The sequence below is a fragment of the Pinus tabuliformis genome, chromosome 9 (assembly GCF_031772625.1).
Source record: "Pinus tabuliformis cultivar Carrire ecotype Pingquan chromosome 9, CPIR1, whole genome shotgun sequence".
Lineage (NCBI taxonomy): Eukaryota > Viridiplantae > Streptophyta > Pinopsida > Pinales > Pinaceae > Pinus > Pinus tabuliformis.
The window spans coordinates 1,889,955,418-1,889,967,105 of record NC_142307.1 but is presented as its reverse complement, the minus strand read 5'-3'; the positions used below and the strand labels follow the sequence as shown (position 1 = coordinate 1,889,967,105).

The 11,688-nt window shown below is 35.3% G+C and overlaps 1 pseudogene; it reads right to left on the bottom strand.

The window, feature by feature from the left end:
- Window positions 1-8,857: 8,857 nt before the first annotated feature.
- On the bottom strand, window positions 8,858-9,680 carry LOC149156489 (pinosylvin synthase pseudogene; annotated as a pseudogene).
- Between the last annotated feature and the right edge of the window lie 2,008 nt (window positions 9,681-11,688).

Below are 11,688 nucleotides of genomic sequence, written 5' to 3'. Positions count from 1 at the left end.
GCAGATTGTCGAACTTCACTTAATAAAATTCCCAAGTTTCAGCAGCATTCAACACAATTTGCAAATGATCAAGATGAAGACAGCTCAGAATATGTTTTTACTTCCTCACCAGCATCACAAATTTCATCTCATCTTAGAAGCGACTATGAAGATGCCTGGATCTTGGATTCTGGGGCAACTCAGCACATGACATGTCGACGTGATTTTTTCTGGAATTTTCAAGAATGCCAACTTAATTCAATTTTTCTTGCTGATGATACAAAACATACTCCTTATGGAAAAGGAGTCGTAAAAGTTTTTCTCCCTGACATTGGAGAAAAATTGATTTCCAATGTATGGTATGTACCCAGTTTCAAGAAAAATTTGCTCTCTTTAGTCACGATTCAACAAGAGGGACATCAGGTGATTATGGAAGATGGATTAGTCAAGATTAATTCCATCAAACAGAACTTGAAAACAGTCATGACAGGTTATGAAGATGGAAAACTGTTACGGATGAAAGGGACAGTTATTCCAAGGCATTCTGATTTTGCAGGGGCAGTGACTACAGATATTTCACCTATAAGACTATGGCATGTCAGATATGGACATTTGAATTTTGAGAGTCTTTCTCAATTACAGAAACAAGGAATGGTTAAGGGACTTCCCACATTCAAAAGGGAAAATGCAAAATGTGAAGCTTGCATTTATGGCAAACAAAATCGAGAAAGTTTTCCAACAAGTTCATGGCGTGCAAACAGGCGGCTACAACTAATTCACAGTGATGTTTGTGGTCCACTACAAACTTCCTTTGGTGGTTGCAAATATTTCTTACTATTCATTGATGATTTCAGTAGAATGACTTGGGTTTACTTCTTGAAGAACAAGTCAGAAGCATTTGATAAGTTTAAACTTTTTCGCAAACTTGTTGAAAATGAAGTCAAAGAAAAGATAGGTACTCTCAGGACGGATAATGGGGGAGAATTCACTTCAAATGAATTCAAAACTTATTGCAGTGAAAATGGCATAAGACGACATCTCACTAATGTTTACACTCCACAGCAAAATGGAGTAGTCGAAAGAATGAATCGCACTTTGTTAGGAATGGCGAGATCCATGTTAACATTCAAGAGGTTAAGTCCAACATATTGGGCAGAAGCAATCCATACAGCTGTCTACTTAAGAAACAGATCTCCAACTGCTTCTTTAGACGGAATCACACCTTATGAAGCTTGGTTTGGTTTCAAACCTCGAGTTAAACATCTTCGAGTTTTTGGGTCAGTGTGTTATGCCTTAGTTCCGAAAGAAAAACGAACTAAGCTTGACTCCAGAAGTTTAAAATGCACAATGATTGGCTATTCTGATGAGAAGAAAGGGTATCGTCTTTTGACCAATGGAAAATTCATTGTGAGCAGGGATGTCATTTTTGATGAAACAGAGAGTAAGAGTGCTGAAGAAATTGAAAATCTTCTTCACAAATTAGAAACTAAGGGAAGTAAAAGAAATGGAAAAATACAAAGTCAACCAACTTCACCAAATTGGTATGAACTTGATTTTCCTTCCTCTGAAGATGAGTCATCCAGTCCATCTACGTCAACAACATCATTTGGGTCTTCTAGCATTTCATCCGCATCTCCAAGCAACAACAGTTCTTCAGACAGTGAGTCTCCACATTCTTTACCTGAACGACGAACATCAGTTTATATTAATCCTCTTTACAATGATGGGGACTTTACAGAAGCACAAACAAGTGAGCACCAACTTCCGAAATGGGCAGTTCAACTTTTGAAAGATGTAAAGCCTGATGAACAGAATAAAACTGGCACCAGAAGGGCACATAGAAGTGAAGGCAATTTTGCCTTGATAGCAAATGATTTTACTGAACCTTCCACATACAAAGAGGCAGTAAAACATAAAGAATGGCAACATGCTATGGTTGAAGAATATCAAGCAGTAATTGATAACAACACTTGGAAACTTGTTGATTGTCCAGCAAATGTTAAACCCATAGGCTGTAAATGGGTTTACAGAATTAAGTATAATCAGAAGGGTGAACTTGACAAGTATAAAGCACGACTTGTCGCAAAGGGTTTTGCGCAGCAGGAAGGCATTGATTATGAAGAAACTTTTGCTCCAACAGCTAAATGGAACACCATGATGTGAAAAGTGCTTTTCTCAACGGGGATTTACAAGAGGACGTGTATATGACCCAACCACCAGGTTTTGAAGTGGAAGGACAAGAACATAAAGTCTGCAAATTGATCAAGGCTTTATATGGATTAAAACAAGCTCCCCGAACCTGGTATGCAAAGATGGATGATTACCTTAAGAAAGTTGGTTTTCAGCGAAGTGAATCTGATGATACTTTGTATGTGCGCCAACAGGGCAAATATCTGGTAATTCTTGTTATGTATGTCGATGATTTGATCATCACTGGCAATCATGATGATCATATTGCATAGGTCAAAAAGGAGTTACATGCAGGTTTTAAGATGACAGATTTGGGATTACTTCACTACTATCTTGGAGTTGAAGTCTTCCAATGTCCACATCATATTTTCATTTCTCAGAGTAAGTATGCCGCAGAGGTTCTTCAGCGATTTGGCATGCAAGATTGCAAGCCCGTTCTCACCCCCATGGAGCAAAACTTGAAACTTTCAAAATTTGAAGGGGGGAAAGGTGGACAGTACAACTTACAGACAATTGATTGGCAGCTTGATTTATTTGACAAATACTCGTCCTGATCTATCTTGTGCAGTCAGTATTCTTTCACGTTTTATGCAGGAACCACGAGACAGCCACTGGAATGCAGCCAAAAGAGTTCTTCGATATATCCAAGGAACAAAAGATTTTGGTCTTCTTTACACAAAGACTAAAAATTTTGTACTTGGTGGATATTCCGATGCCGACTTTGCTGGGAGTATTGATGATCGAGCATCAACATCAGGTTATTTAATGAATATGGGGTCAGCAGCAGTATCTTGGAGTTGTAAAAAACAAGCTACAGTGGCCACTTCTTCAGCAGAAGCAGAGTACATTTCAGCATGGGAAGCAGCATGTGAAATTGTTTGGTTGCGCCGAATTTTGCAGGACTTGGGCATTTCTCAGGGAGAAGCTACATCATTGTTCATTGACAGCCAGTCAGCCATCAAACTTGCCAAGAACCCAGTTTTTCATTCAAAGACAAAGCATGTGGACACCAAGTATCATCATATCAGGTCTCTCATTGCCAAAGATGTCCTCAAACCAGTTTATTGTCCTTCCGAAGATCAGATCTCCGACATTTTCACAAAACCGCTTGGCAGAATAAAATTTACTAAGTTCAGGGATGAACTTGGTATCTGTTGTAATGTATCTTTGGATCATAGGGGGAATGTTAGATGATCCAAAAATACAAATTTTATCATAGGTTATAAAATTAGAATAAAATAATTATTAATTTAAGATATTAAATTAATAATTATTATTCTAGAATGTTTAATTATTTAATGGAGACTTTTAGAATTAGCATATTGTTGTAACTAGATATGACTATCCAAATGTGTCGTATCTTAGGCTCTATTATAGGAGATTAGTTAGCTAGTTGGTTTGAATAGCATTTATTGTAAATGGACACTTGTTATTTAATAAGTGATCCATATTTAGAGGTAGTTAGGACATGGAGCTTATAAATAGCTCATTGCAAGAGTGTTTGGTTGTTCGGGTGTAAGCTCTTGCAAATCAATTATGTAATTGTTTTTTTTTCTGATTAATAAAATTACGTGTCTGAGGACACTTCTGCCATTAGTCAATAGGAAATTGACAAATAAATTACAAAGATGAAAGAACAACTCGATTTATTGAGGATGATACTAGAGGAAAGCCAGAGACAAGGTTGGGTATTGATGAAGAAGCCAGTGAAGTTGCATAATTTGCAGAGAAGGCTACAGCAGAGGCAAGTAAGGTGGCTGATGGAAAAATTCAGAGAAGTTGAGTTGGAAATGAAAATGGAAATGTCCATTTGTGAGGCAGAGCAGGGTGAAGTTCTGGAAGGAAACGAAAACTTGAAGACTGAAACTTCAAGTGAGACCAAAAGGTTACATGATTTAAAATCTGATAATTTGTGCATATTTGCAGGTGAAACATGTAAAGAAGGACAATTTGTTGATATTGTCATAAAGGAGGAAGAAGACAAGCAGAATCTAAATTCTGTTCTGGAAGAAGATGAGATAGATAGGTCTCATATATAGTTGGGGAAGTTATCAAGCAACCAAGTGAAGGGCTTGAGGAGATTGAAGAGAAGACCATCGAAAAATTTCTGAGTCATAAAGAGAACTTGGAACAACAAGGAGATATGATGGTTGAAACATCAAGTGGGACCACAGGGTCTTATGTTTTTAAAATTGATAGTTTGTCTATGGATGCAGAACAAATGCAAGAGAATATTAATGCAGATGGTGAGACAAGGATAGCTCTTGGAGAAGGTAAACAACAAGAGATGAAAGGAAAACTTGAAGAAGAGACTATGTTAGCTAAAAACATAGTAAAGGATCGTCAGTTCACCATGATGATAGGCACAGCGGAAATAACCATGGAAGCTATTGAGATGGTCAGTAAAATTGGCAATTCATTTATAAATGCAGGGATTATAAGTGATGATGAAGTACTTGCGAAGTGTCATAGAGAAATTTCATTGCTAGAATATTTGCTGGGAAATTCAGATTATGACAATGTGATTGCAAAGGAAGGAGTTCACTACAGTGGAGAAGAGCAAGCAGACATCATTAGAGCATATGACATGGAAGAGAGACTAGCTGAAAGTCTTAAGAGTTGTTTAGAGAATTCTTTAAAGAGGTTGAATCAGCATACTGATGTGCTAATAGAGGAGGAAAAAGCAAACAACATACTGAAATGTTTTCAAAGGAAGAAGAGGCACCGAGGGCTTATGTTTTTTATTTTAACAATTGTTTTGTGAGTGCAGGTTTTGTTAAAAATGCTGGAGAAAATTTGGCACAAATGAGCAGCCAAATAAAGATGAAAGAAGAAGGATATATGGAAAAGTTTGATCCATGGAACAAAGATATTATGCTACTGGGAAAATATGTTGAGATTGATGAACATCATATTGTTGTATTTGAAAGGAGACAAGTACAAAGGAAATTGGAGGACTATTTACTTTTTGAAAGTAAATTTAAAAAGCTGGAATAGAGGTTGTTTCGAACACAAAAAGAGGGTAAGGATAAAAGGGTGGCAGTAAGAATCCAACATCTTCAAAGAGAAGACAGAAATTATCAGTCAGAAGATATACTGGATAGAGATATCGAACTGATAAGAAGGATAATGATAAAGGTGTCTCAGAAGAAGACAACAACAAGAAAGCAAAGGAGCAATAGAAAAAGAAAGACAACAACAGACTGTGAGAGCATAATGAGTGGGGCAATGCAACATAAAGTATGGAAACCTGGAGAATAGCAACAAACAACAACAACAACCAAAGATAAATTACAGAACAAAGTATGGGATCCAGGAAGACAAAGATCAAAAACACATGATCAGGACATCATGATTATTTTAACCTTGGGAGTTTGATGCAGGAGCATTCAACTCAACAATTTAATTGTATTCTCGTAGACATAGGGGGTCTTGTATTTTCAAGGAAGTTGGATTCCTATGTATGTAATCATTAATGTTTAAGTGATTAGAATAGGAATTAATTAGATGTTGTGAGGATGTTTGTAAATGCTCTTGAATGAAGGAGAACATGAGTAATAATGACGAGAGAGTTGGAACTCAATTATAACTCTTAAGGTAGTTTCATGATTCAAGGAACTAGAGAGGAATTTTAGGGCTTAACTAGAGTTAGAAGTGGACTTAGAGGACATTTAGGAATCAGTTCAGTAGATTAAGGATATGAACCAGAATTAGTTCAACAGAACCTTTTTGGTATAAATGTAAGCTTAAAAGGCATACACAGGGGTTAGATAGGTTTGACTGTAAGCCTACGAGCAAGAGAAGAGTGGCCACTGATATTGAAGATGAGGCCTGAGAGACAGAGAGTCTCGATATGTAATCAATTGTTTATATTTATATATACAGAGGTTTATCCATAACTGTATAAATGTGTGAAATGAATATTGAATGATTGAATTACGTGTAAGTTTTTTATTCTATAACAAAGGTTGCAAACAGAGTTCTGTAGAAATACATAGAGGAGGAGAATGATTCAGAGGAATCATAATGGATCATTGAATCCAATTGAAAGATCAGAGTGAAGCTCTGAGAGAGACAACGATGTGTGAATTCACAGAAGTCAAGATTGGGAGTGAATTGAGCAGTGGAAGAGCGAAAGGCGAAACCCTGAAGAAAATCCAAAACCATGGAGAAAACACTGAAAAAAAAAAAGAATTAAAGTGAAAGCAAAGGGATGAAGAAGAGGCATGTCGTTGGTGCATAGGAGTTGTTGGATCTTGGAGATCAACGAGCGAGCTCGAAGGAAATGAATGATTAGAATTAAATCGCGCAGAAGGGAATAAAGAAATGAACGATGAAGATTAACTTAAGAGTTGGCAGAAGAGGAATCCGGAGGATCTGTCGCAACCGTTGATGGTAGCAGATCTACGGTCATCGGGTGCTAACAAGCTCAGGCATTAGTTAACAAAGGAAGGCGTATTTAAAATTATAAGCAGATTATCGGGTGGCAAAAAAGTGGTAGGAGGTATTAGAGGGTAGTCACCTGATTCCACTTATCGATTGACACATAGTACGAGGGTGGAGAGAGAAAACTGCTTTATAGGGCGGGTATTCTCCGTGGTTGTGACTCACCCGATATCGTTGTCAACCGTCAGATCCATTGAGTGCAGATCAACGACAGAGGACTATCGAGAAAGTTTGATTGATCGGTAAAATCCATCAACCGTCAGATCTGATGGAGGGAAATATATGGTGGAGAATGACCTTGACAAAGGTAAGCATCAATAAATGCACCAAGGCTATGGAAAAGCAGAAAATGTAAGTTTGTGTATATTCCCATTATACGAGGGTTATAATAGAATTAAAGGGGATAAAGGTTGATGGCGGCCTTAACAGTCGAGCCTGCTGTAGCATCCTTATGGTTGAGCCTGCTGTAGGTCAGGGCAGGGGGTCAGCTGTTTGGCAGATCTCGGAGCATATATTCCCCATAACTCACATATGGGTGAAGTTTACGCATAACCAAAGTTAAGAGTGGGTATGGTTAATAGGCGCGGGTAAGGATTAATCACCGGTTAAAGTGGGTTGAATTAAGTCCTAATTAAAGGTTAAAGAGGGTCAGACTATATGTAGATTCAAATGAATGTTTCCTCAATGAAGTATTATTAAAAAGCCTTAAACCTTAATTTATGAAGGTGTGACTAGGCGGGGAAATGACATTCGGCAAGGCAAATGTGATTATGAATTTTACATGGACACTGTGGGTGTAACCGGGGGTAACCCTGCATCACAAAGTGGTTCCATGGTTACCTCTGTGATTTTTTCTGCAAACCTCGAAAATTGTGAATTACTAATAGCATCCAAATTGGGTTTTGCCTCCACCTGATGCCCTCTTAAACTCGAAGGGCTAGATTCCAAGTTTCCAAAGTGGTTCTGTGGTTATGTCTGTGATTTTTTCTGCAACCTCAAAAATTACAGAGTACTAATAGGATCCAGATTGGGTTTTGCCTCCACCTGATTGCATTAAGAGGAAAGAACGTAAAAAATTATGTGCTACAAGAAAGCACAATCCAAAATATTTTTTAACATTCATTCATCTTTTCATATATGCATTCCAAACACTAATTCATATTTTAATTTGATATATGCAAGGCATAAGGGAGAGAATAAGAACATAACTTTGAATATAGGAGGAAGGAATGGAGTGGTCACAGTGGCATTGAGATTATTAAAGCAGTCAATTTGATTTCTAGCTAGTTTTAGTAATATGACATACTTTGCTTTTTAGAATTTAAAATGGGTACCTTTTATCAAGAAAGAAAGACAATTTGATTTCTAGCTAGTTTTAGTAATATGACATACTCTGCTTTTTAGAATTTAAAATGGTAACCTTTTATCAAGAAAGAAAGACACAGTGAAAGTGTACCTTCTTGGAATTTGAAACGGTGGCTTATAATTCTCAAGATAGAAACTGTGACCTATAATTAACATAGGTGTTGCGTGTGAAATCACTTCGGAATGTTGGGATTATCAATATGATTATTGCTTGTTAATAGCTGGAATACCTTTTTGTTAATTTACATAAAATATCATTTTGATACATAATTTATAAGATTGATATTCATAAGAAATATTTTCATAAAGAATTTTTAGGAGAGGGAGTTAAAGGTACTACTGACATAAGTAACATTTAATTATAACATAGGTGTTGCATGTGAAATCACTTCTAAAAATTGGGATTATCTATAGACTTTTTTTGTTAATTTACATAAAATATCATTTCGATACATAATTTATAAGATTGATATTCATAAAGTTTTTTTTTGCTTTTTTTTGTTTTTGTTTTTGTTTTTTCTCTCTCTAAAAGGGAATCAGAAGTACCACTGACATAAATAACATTTAATTGTAACATAAGTTATATTGGGAAAGTAATTTTGAAATGGTATATATTTTATGTGTTATAGAGTAGGTTGATCTATTAATTTGAAATATATATTAAAAATAAAATAAAATCAAACACATTTTATTAACCATTAATATATAATTTATTTCTTAAATAAATAAGATGCCATTAATATTAATATATTTTTAAAAATAATTACATGTCCAGCCAATGTGCTTAGTCTTAGTCTTTGAAATGAACTGCAAGCGAAAATGGTATGACGTACTTCAAGAGACTGTAAATCAGAGGTCCCAATCAAGCTAAGAGATGTTACGTATCGAACCGAGGGAGGGAAGAGCAGTGACGCATCGAACACAGTGGACGTATGAGGGATCGCCACTTAAGATCCCTGGAGATGACCAACACTCGAGCTCCTCGATTGTTTTCGGAAAGGTCTTTTGCCATTCGAAGAATGGTGCCTCCGGCGAAGCAGCCATGTTGGAAGATGCCCACTCTCTTCACACTCGGGTGCAACCCCAGCAACTTAGCTACCTCAAAGTCTGCTTCGGGTAGATCTGGAGTTGTTGTGCTATAAAATATGAGATGAGTGATTCGAGACTTGGACTGCCCCCACTCCTGGATGGCTTTTTCAGCTACCTCTTTTGCTATCCGGGGCACCTCCATAGCCAACATTGCCTACCGTGCATCCAACGATGGCACCTGCACGAACGCACACACATCGAGATTCTTCTTCAGAATCTCCTCCGTAAGGTACATGTATCTCTGTTTTATTGCTGACCTTTCACCTGCATGGAGCCATATGTATGATGATTAAAAAAACTAACATCATTTTTGTATCCAAAATCTAGGATGATTCATATTCATCACATGAACTTGTTTTTCCCACACAATTCTCTAATTTGTTAATATATATACCAAAGAGAAAGAGAAAGAGAAACTGAAACTTACATATTCTCTTGAACTTATCCTTGAGCTCTCTGTTATGCTCGTTACCAGTGATTCGAAAGTAGTAATCTGGATATGTGCTCTGATCCACAACATTGGGTGGATTGGCAGTGCCGATAGCAAGGATCGAAGCGAAGCCATCTGCCCTCTGCAACTTCCTGAAACCTTCAAAATCAACGCCCCCCATCTCTGCTATGCTATGAGGAGGTTAATCCTAGTACCAAACCCTAGACAACAAATCTCAATATTTACTTTACTTTACTTTGTTGGTCTGGTCGAATAGCTATAAGAATTTCTAAATCTATGGCTATATAATGGATCAATTAGTCCAATACCATGGCTTCTATAGTCTAATACCATAATCTAATATGATGAATTGTACTTGCTTTGTTTGAATATCTTGCGTCAACACCAACCAACCATACAACTGTTGTATCTTATTGTGGATGAATGGGTTTTGAATATTCATACATACTCCAGGAGAGGAGAGGACCATGATTATCCATCAAGTCGGTCCAAATCGAGTGACGCAACTTTGAAGCCGCCAATATATATGAGTAAGCCGGCAATGAGGAAAAGGAAAATAATTACTTTAATTTTTTGAAATGAAAATAATTTGGGCAATAGCTAAATCTTACTCCTTTATGGAGCACTAATAAGTTATTTTAAGTGGCGTTGTTTTTCTTGAATAATGCTGATGACTTGATATAAATTCACTTATAGTAGCTAATAATAATTGTCCTCGCTATTGATTTGACAATTAAATTATGATAAAAAAAAATAAAAAAAAATTATACAACAAAACCATTATCTTATTATCTACTTTAATTAATCTATTTTTATTGCTTGTAAATTATTTTAGCATTTCTTAAATTTAATTATTTTTTAGAATAAATTAAATAAAATCAATAATACATTTACATTTATAAAATTAATGATATATGACAATAAAATTATATAAGTAAATCTACTTATTTCTTTTAACATTTTATTAATGGTTTTCAAGCATGGGAGGGAGAACATGAAACAAGTGAAAAGACCTTTAAGATATTCATTATACCCCTATCAAGTTCCTTTCTCTATTTAGTTTGTTTATCCATGACGTTCCTTTTGGGGATTGGTTTGTTGAGTATTGGAATGAATGTCGCTACATTTAGAAATTATTGATGTTAAAATAGTTTAAATGACGTTTAGATGTGAAAAATTACAATGAGATTCAATTATTAATTGAGCCAGATTTTTATAAAACATGGGTGTTACTGCTTGAAAGTGGAGATATGCACCATGAAATATATTTATTTTGAATAACAAACGAATCTTAAATTTCACAACATTATTATAATATTATTGAGCAAATTTTATATTTTAATTTATTAATAAGTAAAAATGAATATGTTTATGATAAAGCCTATTTATTAATATTATGATTATAAATATGTTTTATATACTCAAAATATTAATAAAAATAAGGTATTTCTATTAAATATATTTTCTAAGTTTTATAAAAATATTCTAAATATAATGTTTTATGGTATTTATATTTTGGAATCACTTTCTATTGGTATCTTTTATTTTTAAATAGATACACTAAATAAAGGTATTTTAAATATTATATGTTATGGTTTTTATATTTTCTAATAAATTGGTACATATTTTCGAAATGGTTAAAATTATATATGTAATTATAATAATAGAATTTAAGAATTTAATAAAAACTTATTAATTTACATAAATGTTATATGGTAAGTAGATCTATTAATTTCCGCAACCCCAAATTTCAGAACTTCAGAATGTCGAAGAGTCAGAATTTTGGGACCTCGGAGGGTCAAAATATTGGGATGTCTAAAGGCTGAAATATCAGAGGTTCATTTAAAAGAAACTTGAGATAGCATGGAACTATGGAAGCAAGACGAATTTGAAAACTTCAGAACTTGAGAACCTCGTAACTTCTTATCTTGGGATGTCGAAAGGCCAATTTTGTAACTTATTATTAATGAATCCTTTTTAAAAGCTACGAGGGTTGCGGTGAGCACGCATTTACAAAGGAATTTGTTGGAAAAAACAAAGTATTATGACACCCTTTCTCTATCCCCGTACATGACACATGGTAGCAGTTGACCGACCCTCAGGAGCTTACGATGGCAAATAACATCAGCATGAAATTGTTGTATGCAGGACACATGGCAGTCAATTTT